The sequence below is a fragment of the Kogia breviceps genome, chromosome 8, assembly GCF_026419965.1.
Source record: "Kogia breviceps isolate mKogBre1 chromosome 8, mKogBre1 haplotype 1, whole genome shotgun sequence".
NCBI lineage: Eukaryota > Metazoa > Chordata > Mammalia > Artiodactyla > Physeteridae > Kogia > Kogia breviceps.
In genome coordinates this window covers 57,192,282-57,207,829 of record NC_081317.1, presented here as the reverse complement: position 1 = coordinate 57,207,829, position 15,548 = coordinate 57,192,282, and the positions used below count along the sequence as shown (strand labels likewise).

The following is a 15,548-nucleotide window of genomic DNA, read 5'->3' as shown; positions in this document are numbered from 1 at the left end:
CTGATAAAATGTGTAACTGATTTTTTTTTTTTTGCGGTCCACGGGCCGCTCGCTGTTGTGGTCTCTCCCGTTGCGGAGCACAGGCTCCGGACGTGCAGGCTCAGCGGCCATGGCTCACAGGCCAAGTCGCTCCGCAGCATGTGGGATCTTCCCGGACCGGGGCACGAACCCATGTCCCCTGCATCGGCAGGCGGACTCTCAACCACTGCGCCACCAGGGAAGCCCGGAGGATTTATTTTAAAATCATAGTCTGTGTTCACAAACACTGGGATTACTTCCCAGATACAGTTTAATGCTTTTTTTTGCCTTGTCATACCTTACTCTTGGCCATTTCCTAAGCTGTGTCAGAAGAAAACCTATACGGCCAAGACATATTCTCAGACAAAGAAATGTATGACATTAGTCACTCATTAAAAAAAGGCGATATGCAATCAAAATGTTTTCAGTCTATACCCATGGTATCAGCACAGTGTATGGGAGAGACAGTATATGCCTATAATTTACTGCTTGAACTCCCCCTTGATATGACCATGATATGTCAATGGAAAGTGAGTTCATAAAAAATAAACTCTCTTTCATTCTCTCAACATTAATTTACTGAGGTTCTATGATGTACTCAGAATGTGGATACAGTGAACAACACTGAGAACTATCCATCAAAGAACTTACAATCTAGTAGCAGAAACAGACAAGTAAAGAGGCAATTACTGCAGAGTAAATAAAATTGCCATGTGGGTACTTGAGGTGGTACAGCCAAACACCGAATACAGAGAAAAGTAGCAATTTCCTGGAAAAGTGATGGCTGAGTTGAGACCTACAGGCAGGTAGGAATTATCCTGGAGAACTGCTGGAAGAAGCCCATTTTAGGCAGAGATAGCAGAGGCAAATGAGCACATGTCCAAATGATGGAACCACAAAACTGCCAAAGGGTTTAAAGGGCAGTTCCCACCCTCTGAATTACAGCTTAAGCTTCAGATATAGGCAGAATACCACACCTGATGGGTCCACTAACCAGATCAAGTATGCTAACCCCAAGTTTGCAAACATCACAGTATGACAGATGAGGCAATAATAGTTACATGCACATGTAGCACCAAAGAGACAAAAATGTTGTATTTGCTGCTGGTCACCTTCACCACCCATTGCCCACTGCCCCATCCACACCATGGCCCTGCTGTGTGGTCTAAGGGGGAGGTCTTACCATCTCTGGCCCCAAACGCAAAGCCACCTTTCTTAAATTGTATGAGGTGTGTGGCTGCTTGCCATGAGGCCCCCAAACACAACCTCCCTGAAGTCAGGGGACTTGCAACAATACAGCTGCTGGGGTGACTGAATAGCAAAGGGACCTACATAAGCTTCCACAGCAGGCCAGAGCACCACTCCTCTATGAAAGACAACTGATGGGTCAAATCACCAGGGAGCTGCCAAAGAGTTATTAATGGTGACAGGTACACTACCTGGGAGACAAGTTGAAAAGGGAAAAAGATTATTTATAAGCGAATAGTTAACAGCTGTACCTACTGCTAAACATTACATGGATGCCACAAACTGTAGAATTCAAATCCTGGGTTATTCAAGCACGAACAACTGCCTGTCACCCAAATGCAATGCATCGCTACAAATTAAGGTGGGAGAGATGAGACTCTGCAACGTTGCCTTGCCTTAGGAAGGCACTGTCATCCTGGAACTTAGATAGGACGTAGAGAAAGGCAGAGATAACCATCAAGTGATTTATGGTTCTTAATAATAATGATGAATTTGCAAGAACAGCTTTCTGATATTTCCTGAGGGCTTTAACAACAGAACAGATGCGAAATGCATCTTGTATTTTTGAGAGTGAGCTGTAGTTGGGAATGCAGGGAGACTGAAGCGTCATCTTGGAATAGTAAAATTACAAGAGAAAAAAAAAATCAACCTCAATGAGAAAAAGAAATTATATAAGTTTGGTTTAAAGAATAAAATTATTGGACTAATTATTACTGGAGATAATTTTTACTGTATTTTCTATATGAGCAAATATAACATCTGCCACTTTGATATGAACTAATATTAATGCTATTCTAGCATGACTCTGGATCATAAACTAAACAGGTATGTACTATGGAAAGTATCTCATGTATTAATAGTAAGAAAATCAACAGTGGAAGTTATTCTTCCCAAGTCAGTGTTCTGAAAAGCCTGGAAACTCAATATATTGAGTTGAAAATCTATGAGAATAAATACCTCAACAAATTCTTATATTTTCCTTTTTATAGGATTTGAAAATTCCTATGACCATATGTATTTTTCTACCACTATGATACAAGAGCTGTCAAGAGACGGAAAAGAAAAAAATAGAGAGAAAAAAGTAATATTCAGGAGTTAGTCTCATTTTAGAAAACATACAATATATGAAGTCATATATTGTTAATGGAGTATATATTAGTACAAGCTTTTGGAGAACACATTAGGACACACTCAGAAAATAACCACAATAAATGCAACTACTCTTACCTTCTCTCCATGGTAACTGTTAAGTGAAAAAAGCAAGAAAAAGAATGCTCAAACTGTATGCTATTATTTGTGTAAAAAAAAGAAAAAATATTTATATGTACATAATTATAGACTATCTCTGGAAGGTATACAAACACAAGAAACTAATAAAAGGGACTGCATCTGAGCTGAACGGCAGGGGTACCTATGTGTATATATTAGCAATTCAAAATATAATTTTTTATAAGTACCTACCTACTGACCTAAAAATTCGATTTACAAATACTTATTCTACAAACACCCCAACAATCGCAATGATATGTATGTACAAGAATATTCCCTAAAACAATGTTTGTAAAGTCAAAACACTGGAAACAACCCAAATATCATAAACAAAGGATTATTTAAATAAATTATGCTGTATCCACACAATGGAAAAATGATATGGAGGTTCAAAAGAATGGGTAAGATCTATACATACCAACAAGGAAAGAGGCCTGTATTAGTTTCCAAAAGCTGCTGTAAGAAATTACCACAACCCTCATGGCTTAAAACAATTTAAAAAAATTTATTTTCCCACATCTCTGGAGGCCAGAAGTTGAAAATCAAGAGGCTGGCAGGGCTGTGCTCCCTTCAGAGGCTCTGGGGAAAAAAATCTGTTCCATGCCTATCTCCTACCTTCTGGTGGCTGCTGGCAATCCTTGGCTTCCAGGCACATCCCTGCAATCTCCGCCTCCACCTTGACATCACCTTCTCCTCTGTGAATGTCTTCTCCTCTGTGTATCTGTCCCTAATCTCTCTGCCTCTCTCTTATAAGGGTACATATGATGGTATCTAGGGCCCACTCAGATAACGCAGGATTATCTCCTCATCTCAAAAATCCTTAAGCACATCTGCAAAGAACCTTTTTCCAAATAAGGAGACATTCATAGGTTCCAGGTATTTGGTGTGAACAGTGGGAGTGGGGAGGGAAGCCATCTATTGATGTGTCACAAAGACTAGGATATGCCATTAACATTTTAAAAAGTAAACTACAAGAGTGTATGTGTGTGTGTGTGTGTGTGTGTCTATATGTAAGATGAATTCATTTTCAATAAGATTAATAAGACTTTTTTAGTCCTCCATATGCATAAAAACATATGGATTATAACCAAACAATTAAAACACGGGTTGTCTCTGGGGGAAGGGGCTAGGAACAGCTTTCATATTTTTGCATTACATATTACTGCATTGTTTGAATTTTTATATCAATCTCATATTACTTTCATAAGCAAACAATGACAACAACACTTATTTAAAAAGAAGCTTTGATATATTTTGACATTTTTCCAAATTATCTTACCTAACTCTGTCATGTTTTTGGTTCCTCTTGAGGAAAAAAGGTTTAGTCAAACCTTTATAATAGAAGATAATTACCAATTGTTCAGTGGAATAAAATTTTATAAATATTAGCTCACAATTTCCAAGAAGAGTATTCATAAAATAGGCTGCCAGTTTCTACGAAGGAAAGGTTTATGCTTAATGGGACCTTCTACAAAGGTCCTGACAACTATCCCAGTAAAATAATCCAAACCCAAATTCTATAACCTCTTCCTCAAAAACCAAGGATTTTAAACCATTTCTAAGGTTGACCATGCATAGGCATGAACTGCTGAGTGGTATTAGCTGTCCGCCTTTCCTTTTACCTAATTCTTCTCTTTGCAGGTATTCTCACTGAATACAGCTTCATCTCCAAGTCTTCTTCCACTTACGACATTCAGTAACAATATCTTCACCATATTGAAATATTCTGGAACAAAAGTTCCCCAAATCATTGTATATTTCTCTACTCCTTTTATTCCCTTCCTAGAGAATTGCTAAGCACTATGAAAGTCAGCTGGGGTTCCCTGGACTCTTTTCCTTTGGCCTGTATAAAAACTTAGCAATGTCTTCTCTGTGTAGAAGAGAAGATGACAGTCAAGATGAGCTTTTACAGCAAAGATAATATTGTGCTAAGCAAATCTGTCAAGAGTAGGAAAGGCACTTAGTACAGGGAAAATGGAAACCATAACGCAGAGAGAATTGTCTGCACTAACTTTTCTCATTGGTTCTCCAAAGTCTGTGAAATGCCTACTGCGTGAAAGGTCACAACGCCAATACTGGTGTGTGGCACAGTTTGGGCAGAACTTCCGGTGTCTGAGAAAGTGAGGGGAAGAGACACATGTTTACTAACAGCAGACTGCTGCTCTGTCGTGAGGCCAGTCAGCAAGCCGAGGCATGAGAAGGGGCAGGAGAAGAACACAAGCTGGACAGGTGTCATGCAGAAGCAGTTTTTGCATTCAGGGCTCCCCGTGCCTGATAATTATGGATACTGTCAGATCTGCCAAGAGGCAGATTTAAGCAATGAGCAGGGAGGGGGCGGGAGGGGGAGGCGGGCGGATTACGAAACGTGCCACCCACCTCCCATTGGCACTATCAGTTTCATACACTCTATAAAGACATTCAAGTGTTCCCAGCCTCCCCTGAGATCAAGAGGAGACAGTGATTATGAAAATAATAACAGTTTAAAAAATTACCTAAATGTTCTAAGGGAGCTTTGAGCTCTTGCTTCTGACGGTGTTCAACACTCACAAGCAGGAAGGCAAAAAACAAAAACAAACTGGGAGACCACAGTAGCCTCAGTCTGAAAGGCCACTCCAGGGCTACTTAAGCCAAACACCCTCTGTGAGTTTCAGCGGTTAAGCAAGTCCCTCTTCTGGGTGGCATTCCAAAGGCACCTCCTTCACATGTGCAAAAACAAGAAACCGGCACAAAGATGGTACAGCAGATTTCTGTGTGAGAGACTGTTTCTGGCGGGGGGAAAGAGCAAAAAAGAAGGACGAGAAAAGCGTTGCTTTTTCTTTTTCTTTTTTTTTTTTAAACAAAACCTGCCTACAGACACTGGTGTGCAATGCCAAGTTTGTTGAAATACAAGTGTAATTTACTTTTATATAAACATAACTTCACAGAGCTATCAGTAGGTTCCATTTCAGTAAAAACAAACAAACAAAAAGAAGCTGCAAAAAATAATTAAAAAACATATGGTGCAAACCCCGGCTGTGTTTATTTTATGACAGTTAACATTATTTACAGTGTGATCTGGTCAGAATTAATACTCAAAGGGTTATACACAAAATATGCCCAATTTTTCTTCTTGACCATGCATGCCAGCGGTTCTGTCAACCCACCTAAATGAATTTGCCTGGAGAGCTCCTGGATTCCCCCAAAGAAGTCAATTATATTTTTAACATGTTATTTTATTCAAAAGCCTTGAGTAATACCACCTATAAGCTGCCAACAGCAATGCAGGAGGAGGCTCACCCACCCTCTCTCTTTTTAAATAAGAGGAAAGTTTGTCAAAAATGCACTTTAAATCCTGCCATTAGCTGCAACAGATTCTTTAATTGTTCACTTCATTACCTCAGTTGGTAATATGTATTAATAAGTTTAAAAGATTCCGGTTTATTTTCTTCTGTAAGAACACAGCTACTACACTCTATGCTGAACATTCATTATCCATATATCCTGTTGAGAAAAACTAATGTAAACAGCTTCTCCTTGCTATTGGAACGGCTTTTGGAGGTGCTGACTACAGGATGTGCCCAATGGGACGTCACGACAGGACTTTTTCCCTTTACATGTTTAATTGAGAGGGTATATAATAGCCAAGAGACACAGAAACAGAAAAAGCAAGAATTAAGAATAATTCTTGCAACGGAAATCTTAAATTTTCCCCAGCCCTTTTTATGAAAAGATTCTAGTATTTTATTCCCACTGAAGCCTTATATTAATATAAATACCAATATTTATGGGACCAGGTGGTGTTTAGTAATTTGAGCTGCAAGAGAAAATGACTGCCTTGCTTTCTGGGCACCCTGACACAAGGCGCCCCTCCTCCAGAGTGGGTGCAGCCCACAACCTATCTTTCCAGTGCTACCAGTCACGGGAAATGGCTTTTTGCAGTGGTGCTGCTGGAGCCTGCTAGCACCAGCCCAAGAGAGCTGACTGTTCAAGGTTTAGGAATTTTTTAAAGCTCGTTGTCAAACACAGACATTATTAAAAATGAAACTGTATAAACTTACAATTAAAGAAATGCTATTAAAAATAAAGGTAGTAGATACTCAAAACTCATCACTTCACCTACATTTTACTATTACCTGTGCTCAAGATTATTTACTTCTCTTTACGTTTTTTGTATGGTGGAAATACGATATAATAATGTGCTACTACATATCTCTTCCCAACCCTGTGTTCAGTGACTTGTGCTGAGAGGCTGAAATCGGCCACTGTGGGCTATTTTCACCATAGAAATGAGCAAACAAGGCAATTTGGGTCTTTTTTAATTTAGAGAGCTGTTGTAATGCATTTACCAACATACCACGAGCTTCTCCTGAATAATGGATGACTGTCTAGTTTCAAAACTTAGACTTCATTTGAAAACACACATTTGTTTAAACTTTATAATCCCATCTGTACCCATTTGAGAAGGAGAAAGAGAAGAGAAAGAGATAATTTTGCTATGACAGATTTTTTAAAATAACTATAAATTTTATTTGGATCACTTATTTTTATGAAGTCTTGTAAAATATAACATGGAGCATGATTTCCGGATATGAAAAACATTAGATATGACAAATGAAATATACGGTTTGTGCCTTGGACAGGAAACACCCTGCACAGCCTCTAGAAACAAATACAAAGATTAAGTCGCAGACACACACGTCTTTAAAAAATTTTTTTAAATGCCTGGATTATTCTGTGTTTATAATAAATTAGTAAATGAGATTCTAGCCACTGCAACTCTTTTTGTGTATTTTAAAAAAATATCTATCAATTGATCTATGATATAAATACACATAAGGACTAAAGCATAGAAGATTGAAATAATTCTGAATCAAAGCCAATGAAAAAAAGACAGCTTATAGGTGTTAAGATTTAAGAAAAATTGAGAGATAAATTATTTTTGCTTAAACATGTAGCAATAGCTGTTAAGATGAAAATCAGGATGAATCAAATACTCATATTCTTGAAACTAAATCTGGATAGGAATAAAAATCTCCCTATTTGTATTACATGCTACATCCACAATCTCATTTTTTTCAATCTCTGGTTTATAAACTTAAAACAAACATTACATTTTTCAACACTGCTGCTATTTGTAAATCATCTACTAAAAGGAAATATATTGAAACTAAATAGCAAGCCATTCAGAAATTTTACAAATGCCAACAAGGAAAGGAAAGGCAGGATAAATATTACTAGAGTTAAAATGAATGTTTTATAGCTCTTCCTACAGCAGCTAGCAAAATTTTATAGAAGTGAATTTTATTAGAGAGAAACACAGTTGAAAAATCAAATTTTAAGACAGCCGCTCTTATGAGTAACATAGGACATTTCAATGTAACATTAAAAAATATGACTTCTAAAATTTGCTTTTAAAGACATTTAAATCTACATTAACACAGATAGACTTTGATTTTGACCATTAAATAAATCAATAATTATGTATGTGCTTTTAAAAATAGCCTTATACTAAATGAATAATTATTATTTAAAGATAAACATTACATAACGTAAAGAACTCTAGACATGATATCAGAATATCTAAATTTGAGTACTTAATTTTGAATGATGTGAAGTTTTTTCACTATTACCAACTCTAAGTTTTAGTTTGATAACATATAAAACAAAATTAATAAAGCTTGCTTTATCTACTCGATAGAACTCCATGCTAAATGAATCAGTACAAGTGAAATCCCTTTGTAAGCTTCAAGTGCTATGAACCCCAAGAGCCAATGAACAGGTTCTTGTTACTCTATTTATCATCTTGGTGGCTGGCAGGGCCATCCACTCTGAGTTAGGAGAAAAATATTTCTTCCTTGATCTAAGATTGTGGAAGTCTTCCTGTTTTAGCTTCACAGTAATTGAGATGACCATGAATAAAAGAATCACACAATAGTAGGAATGGAACATCTAACTATGCAAGCTAATTCTATCTGATTTGTACCTAAGGTTGCAAAACCACAGTTGCTTTAACTGTTAAAACAAACATTAGAAGATCATTTAAAAAAATCTGCCTGTCTCTCTCTTCCTTTGTTATTTTCCCTTCCCTTATCCTCCCTTTTTTATCTGACCATAATATAAAATTGGGATATATTTTGTCATTTATTATATATAGGTTTATGTACCTAGTCTTAAATTAAATGATAAATTTCATATTTTTTCTTCCCGAAGAAAATCACTCACTAAGGTTGCTTTTTCTCCAAGTCCCTCTCTTGATTTTCTTTTGTAGGTAAATCACATGCACTTAACAAAAACCCAAACAACAACAACACAAAAGGTTCTCCATCCACGTATAAGAAGAACAGAGAAACCATGGCCACACTAATTTTCTACTCATTTAACAGGAAGAAGCCTTAATACATTTTCATAAATAATCTAGACATGATTTATACAAAAAACATTTACAATATGGAGGAGTTAAACCCCAGATTATGAACGGAATGATTAAAAAAGCAGCAAAACTTTTATACTCTGGCTCTGAAACATGGAGCATAAAATGCTTTACAAAGGAATAATCATATTACCAAATTTTTAACTTTTATCAAAGTTGACATACTTCTAAATATAAAAAAATAATCTCAAAGAAATACCTGTAAAACTAAATTCTCAAAAATGCTAAGCAGATGTTGAACTCTGAGAAATGAAATTAGGAAATCCAAACTTTGAAACATTTTGCTTATAGAGAAGTTGTCCATGTGCTTTTAAGAGATGAGATGAAACACTTCTTGTCACTTAATCATCTTCACAAGGATTAGGGTCAAGGGGGTACTGGGACGAGGCCATGAATTTTAAAGCAACAGATTAAAAAAAATAAGAATTTCAAAGATGCAGTCTCATTTCATATTAATGTTCCTGCACAGAGGAGTAGGAATTTTCTAAGAAGTTGCACAGATGTCCTATGCTCACTGCAAACATAATTAAGGTCCAAAATCTCACCAGTTCTTGAGATTCCCATATACCCAACCTTGAAGCCTGGAATCAATCTACAAGCACCTTCTCTCTCCTTCACCTACAGAATTCAGTTAGCAGTGGTTTTATCTAATACTGCTGTTTACTCTCTCTACCACTACCCTAATGCCAGGGTTATTTCTACTTGAACTACAGAGAGTTTCTAACTAGAGAGTCTGGCTCAGGGCTCCCCCTCCTCAGTTCCACCTAGATACCACTATCAAATGAAGCTTCCTAAGGTACTAGAGTCTGATGATCAATGATTGCAGTACTGGCCCCCCAATTGTTCAGGCTTCCTTGTACACATATCCTGAAATAATCGTAATCACCCGCACTCTGGCCCTGGGTTTTGCATATGTGACTTGCTGTGGCCAAAGGGATTCTAAAAAATATGAAGCCAGCAGATATTTAGAAGTGCTTGCGCATGTGGACTTGCCCTTTCCTGCTGCTCTTCAGAACCCTGCAACTATCTGCATGTGAATAAGACCACACTAACTGGCTCAATGACGAGCTATACTACAACCAGTTACCACCTCCCTCTCCCAACCGACAGCCAGTCCCAACCCAACAGCCAGATGTGTAAATTAGACCATCTGACACCAACCAACCCCCACCCGCCTCCATCCTGTCAAAGTACCAGTTCACTGCAGAACATTCCAGTTGACCCACAGACTTGAGAACAAGAATAAAATAGTGGTTGTTTTAAACCACCAAGTTTGGGGTGGTATGTCACACAACAGTGGATAACTAATATATTCATTACTTACTTAACAAGAATCGACTTCCAATGAAATAAAATGCTTTAACTTGCCAATCAATACCCTTGGTACTCTGGTTCCATTCCACATTTCCAAAGCTCCCCCAATGTTCCTCTCCAGGATTCCATACTTCATTTTTACTGATCTTGTTAAGGTCATGTAACATTGTGTGAAAGTACAAAACGTGGATGAAATTTTATAAAGGCCATCTAAAATACCCAACGTGAACTTTCTTGTTGTGAAGTTTGGCAATTTCTTTTCTGCAGAAAGTATTAAAAGAAAATCACTAATAAGCTGAGGTATATGAATTTTTATTACAACTAAATCAGTGTTTTTGGCCTCATAATTTAAAACTCATGAAAACACAGACTTTTGTTTTTGTGTTCCTCTCTTTTCATAATCGTGAATTGCAGAACCTATTTGACATGGAGAAAAGCATTCCCCTCTTTCTCTCAGAGTCTTGCTTTTAAGCTCTGTCCACAGAAACAATAACATTAATAAAGCTCTCTATTTTTATTCCATAAATACTTCACATCATTCTAACTCAAGCTAATATTCTAGTTCAAATGAAAAGAGATGAATCTTCACATTTTTATTCTTTCCCCCAAAGATTTATTTGGGAATGAAATAAGAGCGAAATTTGGAAACATTTTCTAAGGCAAATTTGGGGTTTTGTTCTAAACTAAAGTTTTATTAACAAAAACAGTTTAAAATCTGTTTACATTACCTGTCTGTTTTACACACCGGCCTGCATGTTCCTCAAGGTTAGTTCAGCTTTATAGGGAGAACTCCCTCTATTTAATATATTATTTTTATCAAAACTAAATATTTCAAGTATGACACTTAACATATTAGCATCTCCCAATCTCACTAAGTTCTATGCTGCTCACAAACACTAACTACAAAGTGAAAATTATATGGCATCTTGCAGAGCTCATTCTAAGCAGAAAAATACTCTTGAAACATGTTTAGAGGTTCTAGACTTAACATAATTACATAGGTTTTTCAACTACATACTCCAGATAAGGGAAGATGTATATACCATTCACATATTTGTCCTGTAGGAAAATATGCTTTTAATTCTGTGAATGCTGTTTCCTAAAGAATACATAGGCAATGACTAAAAGGACTATCTTCTTCAATATATTCTATGGAAGTCTGATGTTATTCAACGTGTAAGTACATTCGGTCTCCTTCCATCCCACTCAGAACACTGTAGAAGTATTATTTGCAAAACTTTAGAAAGTGCTCTTATATTTAATATCTGCATAGTACTCTTTCACAGGTACTGCTGTAAATAAGTGAGTAACAACAAAAGAACCATGATCTTCCAAGCCCTCCTCAGCATTCAGATAATATTTACTAAAGTGAAACCGATTAAAAGATCTATATTTCAAAAAATGAAAGAAAGAACACCATGGAAAAATAACACCTTCCTGTGTCACCACATAACACTGGCATTTAAATTCTACCATCTTGACTTTCTGTTAATATAAAATAACACGTGACAGAGACGGTAAATACCTTTTACGAAGAAACCCAATCCAACGTTTTTAACAAAAGCCAAACCTTGACTAAAATAAAAGGCAACCAGACTCTTAGCAAGACATATTTGACCTGTGGCATAGCATAGGCAAATCTAAAAAGTTTGTGAAATCTAACTTTTCAGACACTTCTCAGGTCTGGGAAAGCACAACTTATACCCAGGATGCTGTGTGGACCTTCAAAGCAATCTGCTCAAGTGAATAAATCATACATGAAAACCCTATACACCATAGCATTCTTTATAAAGTTCCTTTTTAAGAAGTATTCCCATTCCAATGGTGTGCCCCCTTCAGGTCCCAGATACTTTTCCATATGGGAAATATAACACAGTAAAGCTTCCTTCCATTTGGTGCCGTGAAAAACATTTATGAAGTTTTACTGAACATCTTTGATAATCTTGATACTCCAGACATCTCTTTGTCAAAGTTACCCTAAAATGTGAACCATGGAAATCATAATTTATAGTAATAGCCTGAATCTAGGTGTAAGGTGGAAAAGAGAGAAGAGAGAGGACAAAGCAGATGGTGTGGTCAGATGGACCCTCTTATTGTGCTTCCAAATCTGAGACTACTTTCCACAAGAAGAATCTACTGACACCAGACTACCACCCTCTTAATTTTATATATATATACACATATATATAACTTATCAGTCAAATAAGTAATCAGGTGAACTAAAATTCTATGTACTATGTGAAGAAATCTAAATAACAAAGGGAATACAGACTAATTCCAGATTTGACGTTCTTTATCTTAATAGGCAACATACTTTAATATAAAACATGTACATTTTAATTGGCCCAGTTATTCCCCAAGTGGTGTTGGCAACAGTAATTCCACAAGAGATTTTCTTGTTCTAAGTGAGTGACTTCCTGGGTAGCTTTTGCAAAATGATCCTAATAGGGCTTAAAATGATCATATTTGGAGCCTCACGAAAAGGGAATTTTAAAATAAGTTTTTATTAACTTGTCCGAGCATTTGTGTGTTAAGGAATTGGAAGGAAATTTATCTTTGCTGCTTAACTTCTGTGATCTAATAAATAGGTGAGTTTTCCATCATAGAGAGCAAAATTTCATTCATTCAAACTAAACTAAATGTTTTTAATTCAAAAAGTATGGGCCGAACTGAAAATTAATTTGGTTTAGTCAGTCATTTAATTGCAGAGTTTGAATTAACAGTACAAGCAAGATAGCTAGGGAATGTTTAAAATCACATTAACTTTTCAGGCAAGTTGGAAATATGTCCAAAGAGTATATTTACATATAACTCATTATTGCACTGCTAACTGATCGTGCTAATATATTCATTAGAAAATGTACACGAATGGCCTCTGCTTTCCTTTAGCTTAACTTGAGCCTCAGTCTCCACTAAACTGAGAGCTGTAACAGAGAATCACGGTGCCTTTTTACCACTTGAATACTGCAGCCACTCAAGTAAATTTTTGTTGAATGAATACATTTTCCTGAACCCTCAAAATAGAAAAACAGAACAAAATACACACAAGATAAAGGAAACTTATCACCTAATGAAATGTTAAAAAAGGGATGATGAATCAGATCTGAAACAAGGACTGTATCCTAAGTAAATAGAACACATTAAATTATACATCTTAAGTTAGTAATAGTAAGTACCATTTAATTAATTTCCATTCTCCACCTCTAACTTGCCTATAAGTTTCTGGATTTACTTCCCCAAAGTTTTAGCCAGATGTCTCAATTCATTTTTCTTTATTAAAAATTAGTAGGCATAGTGAAGAAGATAATTTTACCTCTGTATCTGACCCTCCTACCATACAACTATTCAACATGTGTTTCTTTTGTAACTCAAAGACACAATCCAGAGTAAGAAAAAATTAATCTGAAATTCTCAAACTAGCAGAAGAGGTTTATAGAAGCAAACTTTGCTTATAAAAATTTTGGTTCAGGAAAATACTAGAATTTTACATAAGGCAAACTCATGGCTGGAGAAAGACTTCCGAATAAGTACTGAAAATAATAAAATCATTATTTGAACACTATACACTTCAGACTTTTTATTAAACCAGCTGACCTACTCATTAAGTAGAAATGCTAACTCTTCTCACTCCACATATGAAAACATGCATATTATTATCAGGTATAATGCATGAGTATACGGGTCTCCATAAAATTAAAACAGAGAGAAGCATCTACTCCCGACAAACACCAAGAATTAGCTAAAACTCTGATTTAAAGTAAATCAAGTATTTCTCAAATTTTTAAAATAATCTTTGTAGGTGGATTTTCGAAAGGCTTATTGGAGAGCGTCTGTCTGTATCAGACACAAGTGTAATTGACTACAAAAATCCATAAGCAAAGTAAGCTTAATGACCTTGCTTAATTAAAATGTGAAACTTCAGCCTCTTAAATTCCATGTATATGATTTTACAGGAGGCTTCAGTAAGCCACTCTCTTGACAAGAGCATTCAGATTGCAGAGAAGGCTGCAAAGGCGTTAATGACATTTACCCACCTAATAAGAACTGTTCACACTTCATGGTTTTTCCTTGTTATTGCTCAGGACAGACACTAGCACCTCATTGAAAGATCAGTGCTGCAACGGAAAAAAGTTCCCTGGAGACACCTCAGACTTGAGGAAAAGCACTAAATCAGGTGATGCTACACAGATGACATGTTTGATTCTCAGGGGTTCTTACTCACCCTATGACCATGGATTTGAGGCAGTTAACACACAGCCAATCAAAACCCTCCCCCACTCCCAGAAGACAGGGCCATCCTCCTCTGCAGCAGGCAGAGTGAAGGGTAGGGAGAAAAAGAAACTTCTTTCAGGTGCCCTAGGTCTAACAGGATCCAAATGTCTTGTACTGCTCTCAGTTAATCTCCATCAGTGTGTGGCTGCATGAATAAAACACTGACCTTTTCACCTAAGAAACCACAATTTGAATCCAATGTAAAGACAGCGGAGGATCAATGGACAGAGGCGCTCATATTTTAAAGCAATAAAGCACTGCAAAAAGGGAAAGGGGAAAAAAAGAGTTTTTTGCCGTGGATTTGGCCACAGATTCAACCCGGTTTCCCTGGCTCAGCTATTATGAATTGGATCTCTGATTCAGAATTGAAAAGCTCCCAGCACTGCCCCTATGGATCTCAAAATCTGGCATGAGCCCATGGCTACTGCAAGCAGACATTCCCTCACATGTCAATATGTGGAAAAGTGATTCCTGCCGGTGATGGAATGATGGCTGACTCAATGGAATATACTCAGCATGAACTCTCATTCTGGCAGAGATGACAGGACACAGAGACAAAGAGCTCTTAATTACTCTTTCAAGGGAAATTTAAGTGTGTTTTGTTGTTAATTTAAAATTTCTAAACCTGTGTGCTGTACTTTTAAAAGAAGCAAATGAATGAACCAATTTAAGGTGCATCCTCAGCTACCTAATTCTGTGTCTTATGAACACACCGTAAAATAAACAGGCTTAATATTGACGGATACCCGAGAGGCAAAAACCTATGGTATAGATACTCTATGGTTTAAATGTCAATTTCTCTGAAGCCTGGCCTAACCTGGGCTGACCATAAGCCAATTATTTTTGGTAGTCGGTGTTCCAAACATTCTCCTATTTATTCCACTAAGGAATCTGGAGGGAAAAAATGCCCGCTGTAGACAAGTATTCCTTCAGAATCGCATCCCAGAGAGGATGCAGTGTGCACCAGTGTCTTCGAATTACCACATTTACTCAACTGCTATTTTTAAAACCAAAAAGA

General features: G+C 36.8%; 1 protein-coding gene across 20 annotated transcripts in view; it reads right to left on the bottom strand.

The window, feature by feature from the left end:
* BNC2 (basonuclin zinc finger protein 2) overlaps positions 1-15,548 on the bottom strand; it is a 423,886-nt gene that overhangs the window by 100,779 nt on the left and 307,559 nt on the right. The window contains exon 1 of one of the 20 annotated variants that reach the window (XM_067041458.1): positions 2,494-2,509. The exons of the other annotated variants lie outside the window; for them this stretch is intronic. The gene's annotated coding sequence lies outside the window, so the exon portion shown is untranslated. Of the gene's footprint in view, positions 1-2,493; positions 2,510-15,548 lie in introns of those variants that run through there. 20 annotated transcript variants of the gene reach the window in all.